The 22,178-nt window shown below is 41.9% G+C and overlaps 1 protein-coding gene and 1 pseudogene across 2 annotated transcripts in view; one reads left to right on the top strand and one right to left on the bottom strand.

The window, feature by feature from the left end:
• The window catches only part of ASXL2 (ASXL transcriptional regulator 2), a 144,655-nt gene that overhangs the window by 7,362 nt on the left and 115,115 nt on the right, over window positions 1-22,178 (top strand). The window lies entirely within an intron of this gene.
• Window positions 5,341-5,635, bottom strand: LOC118007666 (annotated as a pseudogene).

The raw sequence follows: 22,178 nt of genomic DNA, 5'->3' as shown, positions 1-22,178 counted from the left end.
GAGTGGGAGAGGGAGAAACAGGTTTCCCACAGAGCAGGGAGCCCGATGCAGGGCTCGATCTCAAGAAGATCCCAGGGCCCTGGGATTATGACCTGAGCTGAAGGCAGATGCTTAACGACTGAGCCCCTATAGATTTTTTTCTTTTTCAAAGATTTTATTTATTTATTTGACACAGAAAGACATCTAGAAAGGGAACACAAGCAGGGGGAGTGGGAGAGGGAGAAGCAGGCTTCCCGCTGAGCAGGGAGCCCGATGCGGGGCTCAATCCCAGGACCCTGGGATCACGACCTGAGCTGAAGGCAGACGCCTAACGACTGAGCCACGTAGGCGCCCCAGTTTTTTTCTTTAATAAATACTTCAGTATCTAAATGTGGGCAAATATGTATGTATGTATGTACATTGTATGTGTGCAGGTGCACGTGCATTTGTGTGAGTGGAATAGTTACAGAGTTTGTAAACTTGAGTTTGTGCCAATTTATATTCCCCTCCAAAATTTTGAAGGTTACTATTTTTTTCCTACTTTTCTCTTTTCCAAGGAATTTAGCAATCTTTACACTTTGCCATTTTGATATACATTTCTTTTTTTAATTAAAAAAAAATTTTTTTAAAGATTTTATTTATTTATTTGAGAGAGAGAGAATGAGAGACAGAGAGCATGAGAGGGAGGAGGGAGAAGTAGACTCCCTACCGAGCAGGGAGCCCGATGCGGGACTTGATCCCGGGACTCCAGGATCATGACCTGAGCCGAAGGCAGTCACTTAACCAGCTGAGCCACCCAGGCGCCCCCAAAAAATTTTTTTTATTAACATATAATGTATTATTTGTTTCAGAGGTACAGGTCTGTGATTCATCGGTCTTACACGGTTCATAGCGCTCACCATAGCACATACCTTCCATCACCCAGCCACCTCATCCCTCCCACCCCCCTCCACTCCAGCAACCCTCAGTTTGTTTCCTGAGATTAAGAGCCTCTTATGGTTTGTCTCCCTCTCTGGTTTCGTCTTGTTTCATTTTTCCCTCCTTTCCCCTAAGATCCTCTGTCTTGTTTCTCAAATTCTTCATATCAGTGAGATCATATGATAATTGTCTTTCTTTGATTGACTTATTTCGCTTAGCATAATACCCTCTCGTTCCATCCACGTCCTTGCAAATGGCTGCATAATATTCCATTGTATATATATACCACGTCTTCTTTATCCATTCATCTGTTGATGGACATCTAGGCTCTTTCCATAGTTTGGCTATTGTGGACATTGCTGCTATAAACATTGGGGTGCATGTGCCCCTTCAGATAAGTACATTTGTATCTTTGGGGTAAATACCCAGTAGTGCAATTGCTGGGTCGTAGGGTAGCTCTATTTTTCAACTTACTGAGGAACCTCCATACTTTTTCCAGAGTGGCTGCACCAGGTTGCATTCCCACCAACAGTGTAAGAGGGTTCCCTTTTCTCTGCATCCTCGCCAACATCTGTTGTTTCCTGACTTAATTTTAGCCATTCTGACTGATGTAATTGATATACATTTCTTTTGTTCAGTAGAACTTAGTGGAAATGTTCTATATCTGTACTGTGCAACACAGTAACAGCTAGTCCTATGTGGCCATTGAGCACTTGAAATGTGGCTAGTGTGAGTAAGGAACTGAATTTTGAATTTTTTAAAAAAATTTTATTTATTAGAACACGCACACACAAGTAGGCAAAGGGGCAGGCATAGGGAGAGGGAGAAGTAGGCTCCCCGATAAGCAGAGTCTGATGCGGGATTCGATCCCAGTACCCTGGAATCATGACCTGAGCTGACGGCAGAGGGTTAACTGACAGAGCCACCTGCGTGCTCCTGATTCTTTTTTTAATTTTTATTTATTTATTTTAAGATTTTACTTATTTATTTGACAGCGACAGCGAGAGAGGGAACACAAGCAGGGGGAGTGGGAGAGGGAGAAGCAGGCTCCCCGCTGAGCAGGGAGCCCGATGTGGGGCTCTATCCCAGGACCCTGGGATCATGACCTGAGCCAAAGGCAGACGCTTAACGACTGAGCCACCCAGGTGCCCTCGGATTCTTTTTTTTAAATAAAGATTTTATTTATTTGAGAGAGAGCTCATAAGAGAGAGAGAGAGAGGGAGAGGGAGAAGCAGACTCCTTGCTGAGCAGGGAGCCTGATGATGTGATGATGTGGGGTTCCATCCCAGGACCCTGGGATTGTGACTGGAGCTGAAGGCAGACACTTAACCGACTGAGTTACCCAGGCTGAATATTCAGTTGTCTTTAATTTTAATTTAAGTTTAAATAGCCTCATTTGTTTAATGGCTACCATTATTGGACAGTGCAATTATAAAGTAACTTCCTATACTTATTGACTATCTGGATATTTTTCAGTAAACTTGTCTGTTCAGATCTTTTGCCTTTTGTTTTTCTTTCTGAAGGAAATAGTTTTTTGTCAGTGGTGCAGATCTCATTTCCATTTTTGTTTTTTGATTTGACTGATTTAGGCTTTTTTTTTTCCTGTCCATACATTTTTAATTGTAATGTAAACAGATTTATCAGTCTTTACCTTTTATGCTTTTCTAGGTTTTGAGTCGTTTTCCCCACTTAAAGATTATGAATTGAGTATAAATTTTTTTTTAAGATTTATTTATCAGAGAGTGAGAGAGCGCACACGAGAGCCCCTGAGCAGGGGGAGGGGCAGAGGGCAAGGGAGAGGAGAATGTCCCAGGATCCTGAGATCGTGTCCCGAGCCAAAATCAGGAGTTAGGAGTTCAACTGGCTGAGCTACCCAGGCACCCTAAATTGAGTGTAAATTAAAAAAATTAGCTTCAGGGGCGCCTGTGTGGCGCAGTCGTTAAGCGTCTGCCTTCGGTTCAGGTCATGATCTCAGGGTCCTGGGATTGAGCCCCGCATTGGTCTCCCTGCTTCGCGGGAAGCCTGCTTCTCCCTCTCCCATTCCCCCTGCTTGTGTTCCTGCTCTCGCTATCTCTCTCTCTGTCAAATAAATAAATAAAATCTTTAAAAAAAAAATTAGCTTCAAAGGCATATCTTCCTTAAATAAAATACATGTTTTATTGTGAACAAATAAGGGGAATTCAGTTAATATCTTAGACTGTACTGGTGGAAGAGAGATTTTTTTTTTTAAGGTTTTTTAATTTATTCATTCAAGGCACAGAGATACAGAGAGAGAGAGAGAATATGAGCAGGGGGAGAAGCAGGCCGCCCTCTGAGGAGGGAGCCTGATGCGGGGCTCGATCCCAGGACGCTGGGATCATGACCTGAGCCGAAGGCAGATGCTTAACCATCTGAGCCACCGAGGCGCCCCCCCCCCCTTTTTTTAAAGTAGGCACAAGACCCTGGGAATAAGAGTTGCATGCTCTACCAGCTAAGCCATCCAGATGCCCCTAAAGGGAGACTTTTTTTTTTTTTTTAAGATTTTATTTATTTATTTGACAGAGAGAGACACAGCGAGAGAGGGAATACAAGCAGGGGGAATGGGAGAGGGAGAAGCAGGCTTCCAGCGGAGCAGGGAGCCCGATGCGGGGCTCAATCCCAGGACCCTGGGATCATGACCTGAGCCGAAGGCAGACGCCCAACGACTGAGCCACCCAGGCGCCCCTAAAGGGAGACCTTTACATGTTTCTGTCTGCAGAGCTTAACTCACTTTTTTGCATGAGTGCTAAGTATTTTTTTTCCCCCCACCATTTTTTATTGGAGATAAAAAAGAAGACCTTGTTCTCACTTTCAGGAGAGCACAATTTGAATAAAGTTAGTCAACTATAATCAGTATTGTTTGCTAGGAAAACTGGTCAAGTAACTCTTGTTTTGAGAAAGAAAATTATTCCAAGACACACCAGGGTATCCAAAGACCCTTTTGAGTTACAGTTGGACATGGGGAATTTTCTTTACTTTACTTTTTTAAAATTTAGAGAGAGAGAGAGAGAGAGAGCACATACACATGGGTTGGGGGGGGAAGGAGAGGGAGAATCTTAAGCAGACTGGAGCACCATGTGAGGCTTGATCCCACGATCCTAAGATCACCCTGAGATTACTACCTGAGCCAAAATCAAGAGTCTGGCTCTTAACCGAGCTCCCAGGCATCCCTTGACATTGGGAAATTTCTGTGATAATTCTTACTTCTGACCTTGCTTAAGAAAGCTAAAATTGGTTAATGCACATGTATTTAGTAACACAAAATCTTATAGTGTCTTTTGAGTAATTTGATCCATCTTTTGGTAAAAATAATGTGAAGACTTTTCATTTGAAAATTCTTTGGCTACTGACATTTAAAACCTGATACTTCCTTTTAGAATGGACTGTCATTGGAGTTCACAGCTTGGGATGTCCCAAATCATCTTTAATCTTTAACCCACTGATGTCTGAATTATTTAGTAGCTGGTTTAGCTATACTCAGTTTCAAATAAAGTGCTTAATGGTGTTAGTGACTTATTTCTAAATTGTAACGTAAACATTTTAATGTGTTCCTGTTGATTTATAGAGATTAGTATCCTGTATCATTTGAGTGGTTCAGACAAATTTTTTAAAATGATTTATTTACTTATTTTGGAGGTAGAGATGGATGGGGAGAAGGGACAGAGGGAGAGTGAGAGAGAAAATCTCAAGCAGACTCCCCACTGAGTGGGGAGCCTGATGCGGGGCTTGATCCCAGGACCCTGAGATCATGACCTGAGCCCAAATCAAGAGTTGGATCCTTAACCGACTGAGCCACCCAGACGCCCCCAATTTTTTATATTTAAATGGATTTTACCCATGAAACATATTAATGTATTAGGAAAGATTTTCTCTCCTGTATTGTGTGTGTAATGTAAAAAAGAGTTGGATTACAAGATAAAGGTAATAAGAAAGACAGTTTTCATTTATTTTTTTTAAATATTTTTAAAAGATTTTATTTATTTGAGAGAGAGAGAGAGCACGTGAGAGGGGGGAGGGTCAGAGGGAGAAGCAGACTCCCCGCCGAGCAGGGAGCCCAATGCGGGACTCGATCCTGGGACTCCAGGATCATGACCTGAGCCAAAGGCAGTCACTTAACCAACTGAGCCACCCAGGCGCCCAAAGAAAGACAGTTTTCAGATATATCAATCACTCAATAAAGACATAATAGGTAAAATAGGACTATTTTTTTATATTACTTTTTTTTTTTTTTTTTTAAGATTTTATTTATTTATTCATGAGAAACAGAGAGAGAGAGGCAGAGGGAGAAGCAGGCTTCCCGTCGAGCAGGGAGCCCGATGTGGGGCTCGATCCCAGGACCCTGGGATCATGACCTGAGCCGAAGGCAGACGCTTAACCATCTGAGCCACCCAGGCGCCCCTTTTTTGTTGTTTTTATTATGCACTACATTAATACACTGCATAACCTTCTAGAAGGGGTAGATGAGTATGACTGAGTTATTTTTCATCAATCAGGAAAATGCTTCCTTAATCGATATTCTCCAAACCCTTTGACACATAGTAACAATTAACTCCAGAGACCTGCCTATCTCTTTGCATCAGACTCCACTGATATGGATAATAGGCAACCCTTTTTTTTCCTTGCCCCCGTTACTGAACTTGTGGATGTGTGCCGTGGCTATGCCGGGGATGTCCAAGCACACAGCCATGACACCGATCCCGGGCAGGATCTTGAACCACATCGCAGTGCGGTTGCCAGAGCCAAAAAAATATAGGACTATTTGTTTAAAGATTTATTTATTTTATTTTGGCAGGGAGGGACAGAGGGAGAGGGAGAGTCTTTTTTTTTTTTTTTTTTTTAAAGATTTTGTTTATTTATTTGACAGAGAGAGATACACAGCGAGAGAGAGAACACAAGCAGGGGGAGTGGGAGAGGGAGAAGCAGGCTCCCCGCAGAGCAGGGAGCCCGATGCGGGGCTCGATCCCAGGACTCTGGGATCATGACCTGAGCCGAAGGCAGACGCTTAACGACTGAGCCACCCAGGCGCCACCGAGGGAGAGAGAGTCTTAAGCAGATTCTTCGTTGAGCGAGGAGCCTGATTCCAGGCTCAGTCTCAGGATCCTGAGGTCGTGACCTGAGCCGAAATCAAGAGTTGGACTAAACCACACAGCCGCCCCTGGACAGGTTATTTGTATTTGTGTTTTTATTATTATTATTTTAAAAGATTTTATTTATTTATTTGACAGAGAGAGAGAGCACAAGCAGGGGGAGCAGCAGGCAGAGGGAGAGGGAGAAGCAGGCTCCCTGCCAAGCAGGGAGCCCAACATGGGGCTGGATCCCAAGTCCCCGGGATCATGACCCGAGCTGAAGGCAGACGCTTAACCGACTGAGCCACCCAGGCGCCCCTGGACAGGTTATTTATTTATATTTATTTATTTATTTACTTACTTTTTAAAGATTTTATTTATTTGAGAGAGAAAGAATGAGAGAGAGAGAGCATGAGAGCGGGGAGGGTGAGAGGGAGAAGCAGGTTCCCCGCTGAGCTGGGAGCCTGATGTGGGACTCGATCGCAGGACTCCAGGATCATTACCTGAGCTGAAGGCAGTTGCTTAACTAACTGAGCCACCCAGGCACTCTGGACATGTTATTTAAACCAGTGTTCAAATAGTAATGTAAGAATCATCTGGGGAGCTTATTATAATATATATATATATTTTTAAAAAATTTATTTTTAAGTAGTCTACACCCAATGTGGGGCTCGAACTCACAACCCTAAGATTGGGTCACATGCTCGACAGACTGAGAAAGCCAGATGCCCCATATAATGCAGATTTTTATTAAGTAGGTCTGCAGTGTAGCCAGAGACTCTGCATTTCTTTCTTTCTTACTTTTTTTTTTTTTTTAAGATTTATTCATTTATTTATTTGAGAGTGAGCAAGTGGGGGCAGGAGCAGAGGGAGCAGGACAAGCAGACTCTGCACTCAGTGCAGAGCCCAACGTGGGGCCCAATCTCAACCTCGAGATCATGACCTGAGCCAGAACCAAGAGTCAGATGCCCAACCTACTGAGCCACCTAGGCACCCCCAGAGAGTCTGCATTTCTTTAAAGATTTTTTTATTTATTCATTCGAGACACACAGATACAGAGAGAGAAAGAGCACGGGCAGGGGGAGAGGCAGAGGGAGAAGCAGGCTCCCCACGAGCCAGGAGCCAGATGTGGGGCTGGATCCCAGGACCCTGAGATCATGACCCGAGCCGAAGGCAGACGCTTAACAACTGAGCCACTCAGGCGCCCTGAGAGTCTGCATTTCTTTTTTTTTTTTTTTAAAGGATTGATTTATTTGAGAGAGAGAGAATGAGAGACAGAAAGCATGAGAGGGAAGAGGGTCAGAGGGAGAAGCAGACTCCCCGCCGAGCAGGGAGCCTGATGTGGGACTCGATCCCGGGACACCAGGATCATGACCTGAGCCGAAGGCAGTCGCTTAACCAACTGAGCCACCCAGGCGCCCGAGAGTCTGCATTTCTAACAAGTTCCCAGGCCATGCTGGTGCTTTGGTCTAAGGACCACATTTGGAGTTGTAGGGATTTAACTAAGCTTTCTCAATTTTCCTGATGTTAAAATAGAGATAATAATAGAACTTACCATTTGGGGTGTTAGGTGATCAGGTTAGAATGTATGAAAAGTTCCTTGTACAATGCCTAGTATAAGTACTGTTTGTTGATGTTACTGAAAAGTTAATAAATACATATTTTTTGTTTTGTTTTATGTTTTTCGCATGGGAAAACTAAATATTGTGAAGTTATTTCTTAGCAAATAAGCACAGGTTTGAGACTATTCTAATGAAAAGCCTTTAACCTTAGGGACCCCATTGGCCAGTTGTTTCCCTGGGTGAATGTGGAATCACACAGAGACTTAAACTAGCTCTGAACAACTTTGGGAACTCACTGAAAGATCCATCTCCTCCTTCGGGAGATTCTGCACAAAATCCCACTCTTTACTTAGACATTGTGAACTGCCTGTGGAGAGGGCCATGTGGCAAGGAGTGGCAGGCAACCTCCAGGAGCTGAGTGACTCCTGTCCAAGAGCCAGCATGGAAACAGAAAGAGACTTGAAACCTGCCAACAAGTAAGCTTGTTAGTAGGCTTGGAAAAGAACCCAAAGCCTCAGATGAGTTCACAGTCCCAGATTTCAGCCTAGTGAGACCCTAAGTGGAAGACTCAGTTAATCCATGCTCAGAATCCTGACAACATAGAAATAGAGATAGGATCGCCTGGCTGGCTCAATCAGAAGAGCTTGCGATTGGGGCACCTAGATGGCTCAGTCGTTAAGCATCTGCCTTCAGCTGGGGTCGTGATCCCGGGGTCCTGGGATCGAGCCCCGCATCGGGCTCCCTGCTCTGCGGGAAGCCTGCTTCTCCCTCTCCCACTCCCCCTGCTTCTGTTCCCTCTCTCGCTGTGTCTCTCTCTGTCAAATAAATAAAAAATCTTAAAAAAAATTTTATGTTGTCTTAACCTAAGTTTCATGATTATAAATAATCGTAAAATAAGGGGTGCCTGGGTGGCTCAGTTGGTTAAGTGACTGCCTTCGGCTCAGGTCATGATCCCGGAGTCCTGGGATCAAGTCCCACATTGGGCTCCCGGCTCAGCGGGGAGCCTGCTTCTCCCTCTGACCCTCTCCCCTCTCATGCTGTTTCTCGCTCTCTCTCGCTCTCGCTCTCTAATAAATAAATAAAATCTTTAAAAAATAATCGCAAAATAAATTTGTGTTGTAGAGGCCATATAATAGCAAACTAGTAGTAATACTAAAATTTGGTGGAGAGGGGAGCATGGCAGGGTTGTTCTTAGAACATTTGGCCTGGGTATTAAGGGATGATGGATAATCAGGTGAATATGGGTAAGGGCATTTTAAGCAGAGGGAAGAGCCGGAAAGAGGGAAGACTAAAAAAATGCAGGGAATGTTTGATGCATGGCTAATTTACCTGTGAGTATCGTAAAGTATAGTGAAAGATAAGGCCAGAAAAGGTAGATTGGGGCCAAAATATGGAGAGTTGTAGAAGTTGGGCTGACAACTATTTTTATTCTAGGAGCGGTAGAGAATTTTTATGCAGGAGATAACATCACATCTGTATTTGAGCAGTTTGGGTCATTTGTAGGATTTATTGTTAGAGGGGTTTTGAGGGTTAGAGTAGGGCTGTCTTGAATTAAAAGGGTGTGGGGAGGTATACATTTTCTTCATATCATTCAGATTTTTTTCTCATTTTATATCTATTCTACCTACACCTATCCCATTTACAGTTCTCCAGCAGAAGCCTTTACTGAAGTTCTGCTAGTCTTCTGAAGTTTTCACACATACAGGAGGTTGTGGAATGCTGTTCAGCACAACAAAATGTTACTATGCTTGACATGAAAAAAGCAAAACTTTCCCAGTTACTCTAGCTCATGTTGATTTTTCTTATTTCTGGATTCCTGAGTGACTCTTCTTTCCATACCACTGTCCTCTGTACCCCTGGTCTTCAGGTTTGGGCAGGTGGTAAATCAGTCAGGCCTGCGTGTTGCACAATTCCCAAGAATGGCTCCGTACTGTGTTCTATGTGAATACTGTTCCCTGGAGTCAAATACTGCAGTAGCTTTGGGGTACATGCTGCTCTTTGTGAAAACACCATTAAATATCGATTATTTCCCATTTTTTCATTTAGTATTGGATTTGCTTCATGTGTATTTCCCAGGTTTGTTTTCTAGCTGACAAGATGTAGCAAATGACACAGATTTAATGAAAATGATTGTTTTAACTTTCTGTGGACCTCCCACCAGGAATTTGTAGATTAATTCAAGGGGTTTTGAAAGTTGTCTATGAAGGATATTTAAGTTTTAATGCTTTAAAGCTAATCTTAAAAGTTGTGTGAGCATGTTTGTGATTTGAATTGTGTGTGCCTTGAAACACTATAATTTGTAAATGGCTTTATTTTACTTTGTATCATTTTTAGATATTTTCTTAATATGTATTTAATCAAACATTTTTGTCAGTCTTCTTAATTACCTAGATGAGGTTTGACCACTTTATACATTTACTTCACTTTATTGTTTGTGAACTTTGTTTCAGAGTTAGGATTACTGTATTATTTTTTACTTTATTGAGATTTATTTATTATTGAAAAATAATTAACATACAATATTGTATTAGTTTCAGTTGTACAACAGTGATTCAGTATTTATATATATTATGAAATGTATATAATTTGTCATCATACAGAGTTTTACACTATCATTGACTGCATTCTCTATGCTCTACATTATATCCCTTTGTCTTATTTACTTTACAATTAGAAGATTGTACCTCTTAATCCCCTTCACCTGTTTGGCCCAGCCCCACTCCCCTTCCTGCTGGCAACCGTCAGTTTGTCACCTATATCTATGGGTCTGTTTCTCTTTGTTTTGTTGGTTGGGAAATCATACGGTATTTGTCTTTGCATTATTTCACTTAGCATAATACTGTTTAGGTCCATCCATGTTGAAATTTAAAATAAATATATTTTAGTTATAGTAATATATAACAGGTTTCCTTCATTTTGCAAAAGTTTCATGAATTATTTAAATTATAGAAATAATATTAACTTGGAAAAAATCACTTATTCTGTTATTTCCTTCTAGTCTTTGATACATTTTTTTCTGTGTGGTTGTAATTAGTCTCTCAGTTTCTATTCTGCTTTTTCATGTTAAAAAATACTTTTATGTGTCATTTTGTGGTATTGCTAATAATAACCCTTTTTTATGGCTGAAGAATATTCCATTAAGTGGTTACATCATAAATGCTCAACAGTATTAAAATTAGAAAACTTAAAATGGCCACTTTAATGCTGTAGGGACTATCTTTTTATTTTCTACTTACACAGAGCCCTGGTACCTCACTCCAGTATTTTGATTTAGAAGTTTATTTTAAAAATTACCGTGCAGTAAAAAAATTGACCTTTTTGTTACATGGTTGTGTGAATTTAAAACATGTAACCACCACCACTATAGTCAGGTACGAGCCAGGAAACTCTTCTTGCTATCCTGCTAGTTACCCTCCACTTGTCCCTAACCCTTGGCAACCACTGATCCGTTCATCACTAGTTTTGTCTTTTGAGAATATTATATAAATGGTATCATTTAGCCTATGACCTTTTGAGACTGGGTTTCTTTAATTCACTTTAATGCCTTTGAGATTCATCTATGTTGTTTTGTGTATTAATAGTTCATTCCTTTTTATTGCTGAGTGGTATTTCATTGTGCTGATGTATAATGGTTTATCCATTCACTGTTGAGGAATGTATTGGTTGTTTCTGTTTTGGCAAATAAGAATGGAGTTGCAATAAATATTTGTGGGCAGACTCTCCTTTGAACGTTAAGTTTTCATTTTTCTAGTGTAAATACCCAGAAGTGGGATTGCTGCATGATTGGTAAGTGTATGTCTACCTTTGTAAGAAACTGGGAAAATTTCAGAGTGGCTATATCCTTTTGCATTCCATCAGCAGTCTATTTGAAATGCAGTTGTTCTTCATCCTTGCTAGTGCTTGGTACTGTCAGCATTTTTTTATTTTAGGCCATTTTTTTGGTTTTTTTTAGAGATTTTATTTATTTGAGAGAGCGAGAGAGCGAGAACATGAGCGGGGGAGGGGCAGCGGGAGAGGGAGAAGTAGACCCAGACACACCCCCCCCCCCCCCAAGCAGAGAGCCTGATGTCACAAAGGATACCAGGATCCTGAGAGCCAAAGGCAGACGCTTAACCCACTGAGCCACCCTGGCGCCCCTATTTTAGCCATTCTAATATGTGTGTAGTGGTAAATCATTGTGATTTTGATTTCCCTATGGCTTATGTTGTTGAGCGTCTTTTTTTTCTTTCTTCCTTTTTGTTAACTGAACTAAGTGTCTTTCCTGGGGAAAGCCAGGATTACAAGGGGCGACTTAAGAGTTGGCATTGGGGCCCTTTTTCTTGCCAGAGATGGGCACAACATTGACAAAGCATCGGTTGTATTGCATCCGCCACTTGGCTCGGCCTGTCTTCTTTTCCTTGTTTGGCCACCTTGGGAGTCTCCCCTCTTACTTTCCCAGCACGGGCCAGGGAACCGTGGACTTTACCTCCAAGCCTGCGGCCGGCTACTTCCACGGTGGTCAGAGCCTCCACTCCACACTGACCCAGGGTAGCCTCATCCTCTAGAGATGTGCCTGCCAGGAACACTACTTGATCTTGTGGAGCAGTGCCCTCCAGCGAGGCTACCTGAGCCTTGATCTGGGCGACTGTCTCCTGCCCAGTCACCTTGAGGGTGTGGAGCTCCTGGGCGCAAAGACCTACATGTCAGAGGCAGAACTGCGGCTACCGCAGCTGCTACGGCACAGATGGAGTGATGACAGAGGAAGCGGCAAGGGTGCTGCGTCCTCACCGCCTGCCGTGGGCCACGTCACTCTTGAGCATCATTCTACATGCTTATTTTCCAGCTGTATATCGTCTTTGTTGAAGTGTCCGTGAAAGTCTTCTGCCCACTGTTTAACTGGGTTGTTTATTGTTCTGCTGATGGGATTTGAGAATTCTGTGTGTATACTGGGTACAAATCCTTTGATGGATGTGATTTGCAGATTTTTTTTCTTTTTCTTTTTTTTTAAGATTTTATTTATTCGTAAGAGACAGAGAGACAGAGAGAGAGAGAGATGCAGAGGGAGAAGCAGGCTCCCCGCTGAGCAGGGAGCACGATGCGGGACTCGATCCCAGGATCCTGGGATCATGACCTGAGCTGAAGGCAGACACTTAACCATCTGAGCCACCCAGGCGCCCCGCAGATATTTTTTTTTCTGATTATAGGGGAAAGCATTCCGTGTTTGATAGTTAAGTGTACTAGCCGTAGGTTTTTTGTAAACAATTGTCAGGTTGAGGAAGCTCCCTTTTATCTTTATATTTATTTATTTATTTTTTTAAGATTTTATTTATTTATTTGTCAGAGAGAGAGCACACACAAGCAGGGGGAGGAACAGGTAGAGGGAGAAGCAGGCTCCCAGCTGAGAAGGGAGCCCGATGCGGGACTCGATCATAGGACCCTGAGATCATGACCTGAGCTGAAGGGAGACGCTTAAACGACTGAGCCACCCAGGCGCCCCCTTTTATCTTTGGTTTACCAAGAGTCTTTGTTATGAATGGATGTTGAATTTTGTCCGATGCTTTTTCTGACTCAATTGCTAGGATCATTTTGCTTAAGTTTTAGACTATTGATATGGTGGATGACATTGATTTTTGAAGTTTGAATTGGCTTTGCATTCCTGGGGCAAAAAATAGTTAACCTGGTGGTGGTGTATTACGCTTTTTATGTATAGCTGGATTTGCTACTATTTCACTGAGGATATTTACAGTTCTGTTCATGAGGGATATTAATCTGTAGTTTTCTTCTATTGTCTGTGTCTGGGTTTTGATATCAGCATAATGCTGGCCTCATAAAAATCAGTTGGGAAGTCTTCCTTCCCTATTCTGTTTCTTGAGGGAGATCACATTCTATCATCATCATTCCTAGATCAGTATTTGTGAATTCACCTACTTGCTAAAATTTACTCCTTTATTTTTAATTTTAATTTTAATTTTTTTAAAGATTTTTATTTATTTATTTGACAGAGATACAGCGAGAGAAGAAACACAAGCAGGGGGAATGGGAGAGGGAGAAGCAGGCTTCCCGCCGAGCAGGAAGCCCGATGTAGGGCTTGATCCCAGGACCCTGGGATCATGACCTGAGCCGAAGGCAGACGCTTAACGACTGAGACACCCAGGCGCCCCTTAATTTTTATTATTTATTTTATTTATTTATTTTTAAAGATTTTACTTATTTATTTGACATTGAGGGAGACAGCGAGAGAGGGAACACAAGCAGGGGGAGCGGGGGAGGGAGAAGCAGACTCCCTGCCGAGTAGGGAGCCGGATGTGGGCCTTGATCCCAGGACGCTGAGATCATGACCCGAGCTGAAGGCAGACGCTTAACGACTGAGCCACCCAGGTGCCCCTTTAATTTTTATTATTTTTTAAAAGATTTTATTTTTATTTATTTGAGAGAGAGAGGGAGAGAACACTGAAGCGGGGGGAGGGGGAGAGCCGCAAAGGGAGAGGGAGAAGCAGGCTCCCCACTGAGCAGGGAGCCTTATTTGGGGCTCCATCCCAGGACCCTGGGATCATGACCTGAGCTGAAGGCAGACTCTTAACTGACTGAGCCTCCCAGGTGCCCCTTATTTTTTATTTTTAGGGAGAGCGTGAGTGAGCCTGGTAGGGAGGGAGACAGAGGAGGAGGGAGAGAGTCTTAAGCCCAGCATGGAGCCTGACACAGGACTTGATCTCATGACCATAAGATCATAACTTGAGCTGCAGTAAAAAGTCAGAAGCATAACGGATTGAGCCACGCAGGCACCCCCTAAGGTTTATTCCTAACACTGAAATCAATACTCATGACATTTTTTTGGTCATTCATGGACATGTACAGTGTGGCAAAAAAATTTGACTCACCTGATGTGAATATTCCCACCTGAGGTCCCTGCTCTGCCTTCTTATTTCACCTCTCATAGTGAAAATGTGTCCTTTTTGTGGCCTATTTAGTGCCTTGGCTTTTGCATTTTTGTTGGTGCTCTCACTGTTTAAAATGGCCCCCAAGTATAGTGCTGAAGTGCTGTCTAGTATTCTTTTTTTTTTTTAAAGATTTTTTATTTATTCATGAGAGAGAGAGAGAGAGGGGGGGGGAAGCAGGCTCCCAAGGAGCAGGAAGCCCTATGCGGGACTGGATCCCAGGACCCTGAGATCATGACCTGAGCCGAAGGCAGACGCTTAACCATCTGAGCCACCCAGGCGCCCGCTGTCTAGTATTCTTAAATTCAAGAAAGCTGTTAAAAAAACCTGAGATGTTCCTTATGGAGAAAATTGCCTGCGTTAGATAAGCTTTGTTTAGGCATGAATTTTACAGTGCTGTTGGCCAGGAGTTCAGTGTTAATGCATTATTTTTTAAATTTTTTTTTTTTAAAGATTTTATTTATTTATTTGAGAGAGAGAGAATGAGAGACAGAGAGCATGAGAGGGAGGAGGGTCAGAGGGAGAAGCAGACCCCCTGCCGAGCAGGGAGCCCGATGCGGGACTCGATCCTGGGACTCCAGGATCATGACCTGAGCCGAAGGCAGTCGCTTAACCAACTGAGCCACCCAGGCGCCCAGTGTTAATGCATTATTAATATGTACTAAATAAGATGTCTTTAAACAGAAGCACATAAAATCAAAGTTGTATCGATTAGTTGACAAAAATGTGAGCAGAGTCTTTCAGGAACCTAACTCTGTATTTCCTTTAGGAGCAATGATTTAGTATTTGCTAATGTAGTGTTTGCAGTTACTTAATAGAACATAACTGTTGTTTGAATAGTGAGAATTGATAGTTCGTAGAACTGGTGTTATTTCTTCTGTAAATATCTGATATAATTCACCAGTGAAAATTTCTGGGTCTGGAGATTTCTTTTACAGAAGCTTTTTAACTATGAATTCAATTTCTTGTATAGCTACAGAACTATTAAGATTGTCATCTTGGGGCGCCTGGGTGGCTCAGTCGTTGCGTGTCTGCCTTTGGCTCAGGTCGTGATCCCGGGATCCTGGGATCGAGCTCTGCATTGGGCTCCCTGCTCCGCGGGAAGCCTGCTTCTCCCTCTCCCACTCCCCCTGCTTGTGTTCTCTCTCTTGCTGTGTCTCTCTCTGTCAAATAAATAAAATCTTAAAAAAAAAAAAGATTGTGTCATCTTGGGTAGGTTTTAGGAGTTTGACCAATTCCCAGAGTTGGTCATCCAATTCCCAGAAGTTGGTCAACCATTTCATTTAAGTTGTTGAATTTATGTCTGTAGAGTCTTTTTTTAAAGATTTTATTTATGTATTTATTTGAGAGAGAGAGAGAAACAGCATGAGAGGGGATAGGGTCAGAGGGAGAAGCAGGCTCCCTGCCGAGCCGGGAGCCCGATGCCGGACTCGATCCCAGGACTCCAGGATCATGACCTGAGCCGAAGGCAGTCGCCCAACCAACTGAGCCACCCAGGCGCCCTGTCTGTAGAGTCTTTTGTAGTATTCCTTTATTGTTTGCAGAGTCTGTAGTGATATACCCTCTTTATTCCTGATACTGGTAATTTGTGTTTCTTTTTTTCTTTGTTCCTTTTATTGGAGGTTTATCAGTTTTATAGATCTCTTGAAAGAACAGCTTTTGGTTTCTTTAATTTTTCTGTTTTTCTGTTTTCAGCCTCATTGATATTTACTCTTATTTTTATTACTACTAGCAGTCACTTTCCATTCTCACCTCCTCTCAGCCTCTGGTAACCACTAATCTACTTTCTGTGTCTGTGGATTTTCCTATATTGGATTCATATGAATGCAATCGTACAATAGGTATGTGGCCTTTTGTGTCTGACTTCTTTCATGTAAGATAATGTTTTCAAAGTTCATCTGTATTGTAGCATGTGTCCTTTTTATGCCTGATGGATAATATTCCATGGTATGGATATACTCCCTTTTATCTGTTCATCAGTTGATAGGCATTTATGTTGTTGCCACTATTTGGCTATTGTGAATAATGCAGCCATGAACATTGTATGTACAACTTTTTGTATCAACGCTGCTGAACAACCCACCTGTAGACTGTGGGTTCCAGCCCACATTTCCCTGCTGCATGTGGAAGAGGAGGTTGCTGGAGACAACACTCCTGCCCTGCAGTGTTCTAGAGAGTGACAACATAAGAGAGGACCTTTTGTAGAGGGAGCAAAACTGAAAAATAACCAAAACAATTCTTTTTGGTTTTTAAATTCTTTTTGTTACATATCTAGGAGTGGAATTGCTAGGTCGTATGTTAGCTCTTTGTTTAACTTTTTGAGGAGTTGCCAAACTGTTTTACCATCTGTTTACATTGTTACCAGCAATATTTGAGGATTCTAATATCTTCACATTCTTGCCAATCCTTGTGGTTTTCCTTTTTTTTTTTTTTTTAAATAATCATAGCCATTCTAGTGGATGTGAACTGGTATCTCATTGTGGTTTTGATTTGTATTTTCCTAATGAATAATGATATTATTCATGTGCTCTTTTAAAAGGTGCTTTTCACAGCATCCTTTCTTGTGTTTACTGACCATTGTCTGTCTTCTTTGGAGAAATGTCTATTCATATACTTTGCCAATTTTTTAATTGGGATATTTGTCATTTGTTGGTTCATAAGAGTTATTTATTTTTTTTAAAGATTTTATTTATTCATTTGACAGAGACAGCGAGAGAGGGAACACAAGCAGGGGGAGTGGGAGAGGGAGAAAGAAGCAGGCTTCCCGCAGAGCAGGGAACTCGAAGCGGAGCTCAATCCCAGAACCTGGGATCATGACTTGAGCTGAAGGCAGACAACGACTGAGCCACCCAGGCGCCCCAAGGGTTCTTTGTATATATTGCATGCATAGAAGTCTCTCTTTTTAAAGATTTTATTAATTTGAGAGAGAGACAGAGGGAGCAGAAGCAGGGGAGGAGAGGCAGAGAGAGAGGGAGAAGCAGGCTTCCCGCTGAGCAGGGTGCCTGATGCAGGGCTGGATCCCAGGACCCTGAAATCGTGACCTGAGCCTAAGGCCGACAGACGCTTAACCATCTGAGCCACCTAGGCACTCCCCATACAAGTCTCTTATCAGATACATCATTTGAAATCCATTCTGTGGGTTGTTTTTTCACTTTCTGTGTTTGTTTTTAAGAGTTTATTTTTTTATTTTTTAAAAGGTTTTATTTGTCAGAGAGAGAGGGAACAGAAGCAGGGGGAGTGGGAGAGGGAGAAGGAGGCTTCCCGCAGAGCAGGGAGCCTGATGTGGACCCTGGGATCATGACCCGAGCCGAAGGCAGACACTTAACTGACTGGAGCCACCCAGGCGCCCCTAAAGACTTTATTTTTAGGTTATCTCTATACCCAACATGGGGCTTGAACTCACAATCCTGAGATCAATAATCTCATGCTCTCAGCAGCTGAGCCAGCCAGGTACCCCTGTTTTTTCACCTTCTTGATATGTCCTTTGACATACAAAAATTTAAATTTTGAGTAAAGTTTTTTTTTTGTTTGTTTGTTTTTCCCCCCAATCATTAGGTAATTTCTGTTTCTCTGTTTTCATGTTCACTTCCTCTTCTATTGATTTGTTCAGTGAGGTGTTTTTTTGTTTGTTCGGTTGTTTTTCAGTTCTAAAATTTCCATTTGGTTCTTCTTTATATTCTACTTTGTATCTTCCTCTTCAAGACTGTTTACCTTTATTTGGAGCATTTTTATGATAAGTGCTTTTAAGTCTTTGCGAAACATTTCCCGTCAGCGTTATCTTGTTGCTTCTATCTTTTGATTTTCTTTCCCAAGCAAGTTGAGGTTTTCCTGGGTCTTGCTATACCGAGTAAATTTAGATTGTAATTGATACTCTGTGTCTTGTTTAAGTTTAATGGAGAATGTTAATAGTTTTGTTTTAGCAAACAGTTGACTGAATTGTGTTTAGGCTTCAAGTTTTGACCAGCCTTCTGTGGGTTGTTGTCTCAATGTCAGTTAAGTCTTCAAAGGCTTTTGACTGCTATTTGGATTTGTCCTTTGTGTGAACCACGCTAGTAGTATCTGGGATTTGGGTGGTGGTCTTCCCTATGGGTTTGAAACTATGGCCTGTGGGCCAGATGCAGTTCACTGCCGATTTTTATAAATAAGATTTTATTGGAACACAGCCATGCCCACTTGTTGGTATTTTTTGTGGCTGCTTTCATACTTTATTGGTCACAGTTGAACAGTTGTGACAGAGACTGTTAGTTCCACAAAACCTAAAATATTTAGTGTTTGGCCCGTTGTAGAAAAGTTTTGCTGACCCCAATCTACCCTATAGTTCAGTTCTCAAAGTCTATCTATTCTGTTTTAGAATCTAGTCCACGTATGCACAGTTCAGGTGTTAGCTGAGGAGTTCGTTCACAACTTTAAGGGGTCACTTTCCTGAGTTCTTTTGTCTGATTCCTTGGAACTCCCATTTTTCATCTTTGGCCAGAAATTTTCTTTATTCCACTCTGTGTTTTTCCTACAACTGTGTCCCCCTTGGGCTAAGCAGCAGGAAACAAGAGAGGCTAAAAGAGCAATGGGGTTTTGTCTCATTCTTTTGGTACCATAACTCTGATATGGAGGGGAAGGTTTCTCTCCTTTGAGAGTTTTAAGCACCTACTTAACTCTGTTGTTGTTGTTGCCACAGAATTACTTGGAGTTTGAGGTATGAGAGAACAAGGAAAATTAAAAATAAAAGTAAGAAAATGGGGGGAAATTCTTGCTTTGTTGCTGAGCATTAGGAGACTCCTATCCTAATGGAACTATCTACACTGATGCCTGTATCCAGGTTTTGGGCTGTGTTGAGTTCACTTTGAGAGATACCCGGAGGGGAAAATTTGCTATCAATGCCAGTTGGTGGTATTTTGAATTCTGGTCTTCTCCAGTCTGTCTGCTACCATTCACTTTGTTGGATTTGATGTGTTAATATTTTGTTAAGGATTTTTGCATCTATGTTAATGAGAGATAATGATCTGTAGGTTTTTTTCCATTCTGGTTTTGGTATTAGGGTATTGCTGACCTCAGAATGAGTTAGGAAGTATTCCTTCTGCTTCTGTCTTCTGGAAAGGATTGTAGAGAATTGGTATAATTTCTTTCTTTCTTTCTTTCTTTTTTTTTTTTTAAGATTTTATTTATTTATTTGACAGAGACAGCAAGAGAGGGAACACAAGCAGGGGTAGTGGGAGAGGGAGAAGCAGGCTTCCCACTGAGCAGGGAGCCCGATGCGGGGCTCGATCCCAGGACGATCCCAGGGCCCTGGGATCATGACCTGAGCAGAAGGCAGCCGCTTAACAACTGAGCCACCCAGGCACCCATAAATAAATAAATAAAATAAAAAATGTTTAGTAGAATTCACCAATGAACCAGTGTGGGCCTGGTGTTTTCTGTTTTGGAAGGTTATTAATTATTTATTCTATTTCTTTAAAAGATAAAGGCCTATTCAGATTGTCATTTTCTTCTTCTGTTTTGACAGAGTACATCTTTCAGGGAATTGGTCCATTTCATCTAGGTTATCAAATTTGTGGGCATTGAGTTGTTCATAATGTTCTTTTATTATCCTTTCAGTGTCCATGGGATCTGTAATGATGTCCTCTCTTTCCCTTGTAATACTAGTAATTTGTGTCTTCTTTTTTTCTTAGCTTTAGGTTTATTGATTTATTGATTTTTCAGAGGACCAGCTTTTGGTTTTACTAATTTTCTCTATGATTTCCTGTTTTAAGTTTCACAGATTATTGCTCTCATTTTTATTATTTCTTTTTTTAAAGAAGATTTTATTTATTTATTTTTAAAAGATTTTATTTATTTGTCAGTAAGATTGAGAGGGAGAACAAGCAGTGGGAGCAGCAGGCCGAGCAGGCCACCCAGGCGCCCCTAGTTCATAATATTTTAAAATTTCTTTTGAGATTTCCTCTTTAGCCTGTGTATTATTTAAAAGTGTGTTGTTTAGGGGCGCCTGGGTGGCTAAGTCAGTTAAGTGTCTGTCTTCGGCTCAGGTCATGATCACAGGGCCCTGGGATCGCCCTGGGATCGAGCCCCGCATTGGGCTCCCTGCTCAGCGGGAAGCCTGCTTCTCCCTCTCCCACTCCCCCTGCTTGTGTTCCCTCTCCCACTGTCTCTCTCTCTCTGTCAAATAAATAAATAAATAAAAATCTTTAAAAAAAAGTGTGTTGTTTAATTTCCATGTATTTGGGTACTCTGTCTTTTTTTTCTTTCTTTTAATGGCTGTGGTTTTTAAAATTTTTTTAAGTTTTTTTATTTTTTTAAGTGAGCTCTAGACCCAACATGGGGCTTGAATTTACAACCCCGAGATCAAGAGTTGCATGCTCTACTGACTGCCAGCCAGGTGTCTCTGTAGCTATCTTTCTGTTATTGATTTCTAGTTTTAATTCCACTGTGGCCCAAGAACAGATGTAGCATGATTTCTGTTCTTTTAAATTTATTAAGATGTATTTTATGACTCAAAGTATGCTGTATTTTGGTGCATGCTCCATGTGAGCATGAGAAGAAGCCATTTACTTTGCAGAATCCTCAGCTGCTCCTTTCATTCTGCTCAAGTTTTATAGCTACATTCCAGTGGGAGTGACAGGATGGAATATATTTACCCCATCTTACCTGGAATTGGGATGCATCCCTATTTTTGGAGTATTTCCTTTGGGGAGATTAGAAATATGGTTGTTTATAATTTGCTCTTTGACATACTGCCTTTTTTAAGGGTTGTACCAATTTATATTGATTGCTACCAAGAATGTATCTGATCACCAGTTTTGCCACATAGTAGATACATTTTAGGGCTAACGTTTTTTGTTTAGAAGTTACGAGATAGTTGGGAAGTTAAATTATAATGAAATTATATTGCCTTACATGGCTATAAAAGGTTTTTTGTTTTTTGTTAAGATTTTATTTATTTGACAGATAGCAAGAGAGGGAACACAAGCAGGGGGAGTGGGAGAGGGAGAAGCAGGCTTCCTGCTGAGCAGGGAGCCCGATGCAGGGCTTGATCCCAGGACCCTGGGATCATGACCTAAGCTGAAGGCAGATGCTCAACCGACTGAGCCACCCAGGTGCCCCATAAACCTGTATTTTTGTTGTTGTTGTTGTTACCCCTTCTTCCTTTACCAACTCCCCTCTTAACACTAGTTCTGTTTTGTTTTTTTAAATTTCCGCTTGGAAGTAGACAAAATGGAGATGAAGGTATGGCTGCTGTGAAGTGAAGGAAGGCACTAAACTGACATACTCCGGGGGCGGGGTGGCAGGAACATTTTCTTCTGAAACCTTTTCTTGTTTTCTCCATGTAGGGTAAGAGATTTAGGCGGAGACCAAGGATGATAGTATCATTATAAATATCGTCAGTTTTTTTTTAAGATTTTATTTATTTGAGAGAGAGAGAGAGCCTGCAAAGAGCACCAGCAGGGGGATGGGCAGAGGGAAAGGGAGCAGCAGACTCCCCACTGAGCAGGGAGCCTGATGCAGGGCACGATCCCAGAACCCTGAGATCATGACCTGAGCTGAAGGCAGATGCTTAACGGACTGAGCCACCCAGCTGCCCCTGAATATTGTGAATTTTAAAAAGTCAGGTCTTTAGATTTGTAAGCTAATGGAGCAGTTCTTGGCGAATATCTGAGGTTGGCTTAGGTTAGGATCAATGTGCAAACACTCTATCTTACTGTCATATCTTCGGAGATTCAGTATATGGAACA

This window comes from Mirounga leonina, unplaced genomic scaffold, assembly GCF_011800145.1.
Source record: "Mirounga leonina isolate KUSES-001 unplaced genomic scaffold, KU_Mleo_1.0 Mir_125, whole genome shotgun sequence".
NCBI lineage: Eukaryota > Metazoa > Chordata > Mammalia > Carnivora > Phocidae > Mirounga > Mirounga leonina.
The sequence above is the reverse complement of the archived record's forward strand: the minus strand, read 5'-3'. Positions and strand labels throughout refer to the sequence as shown.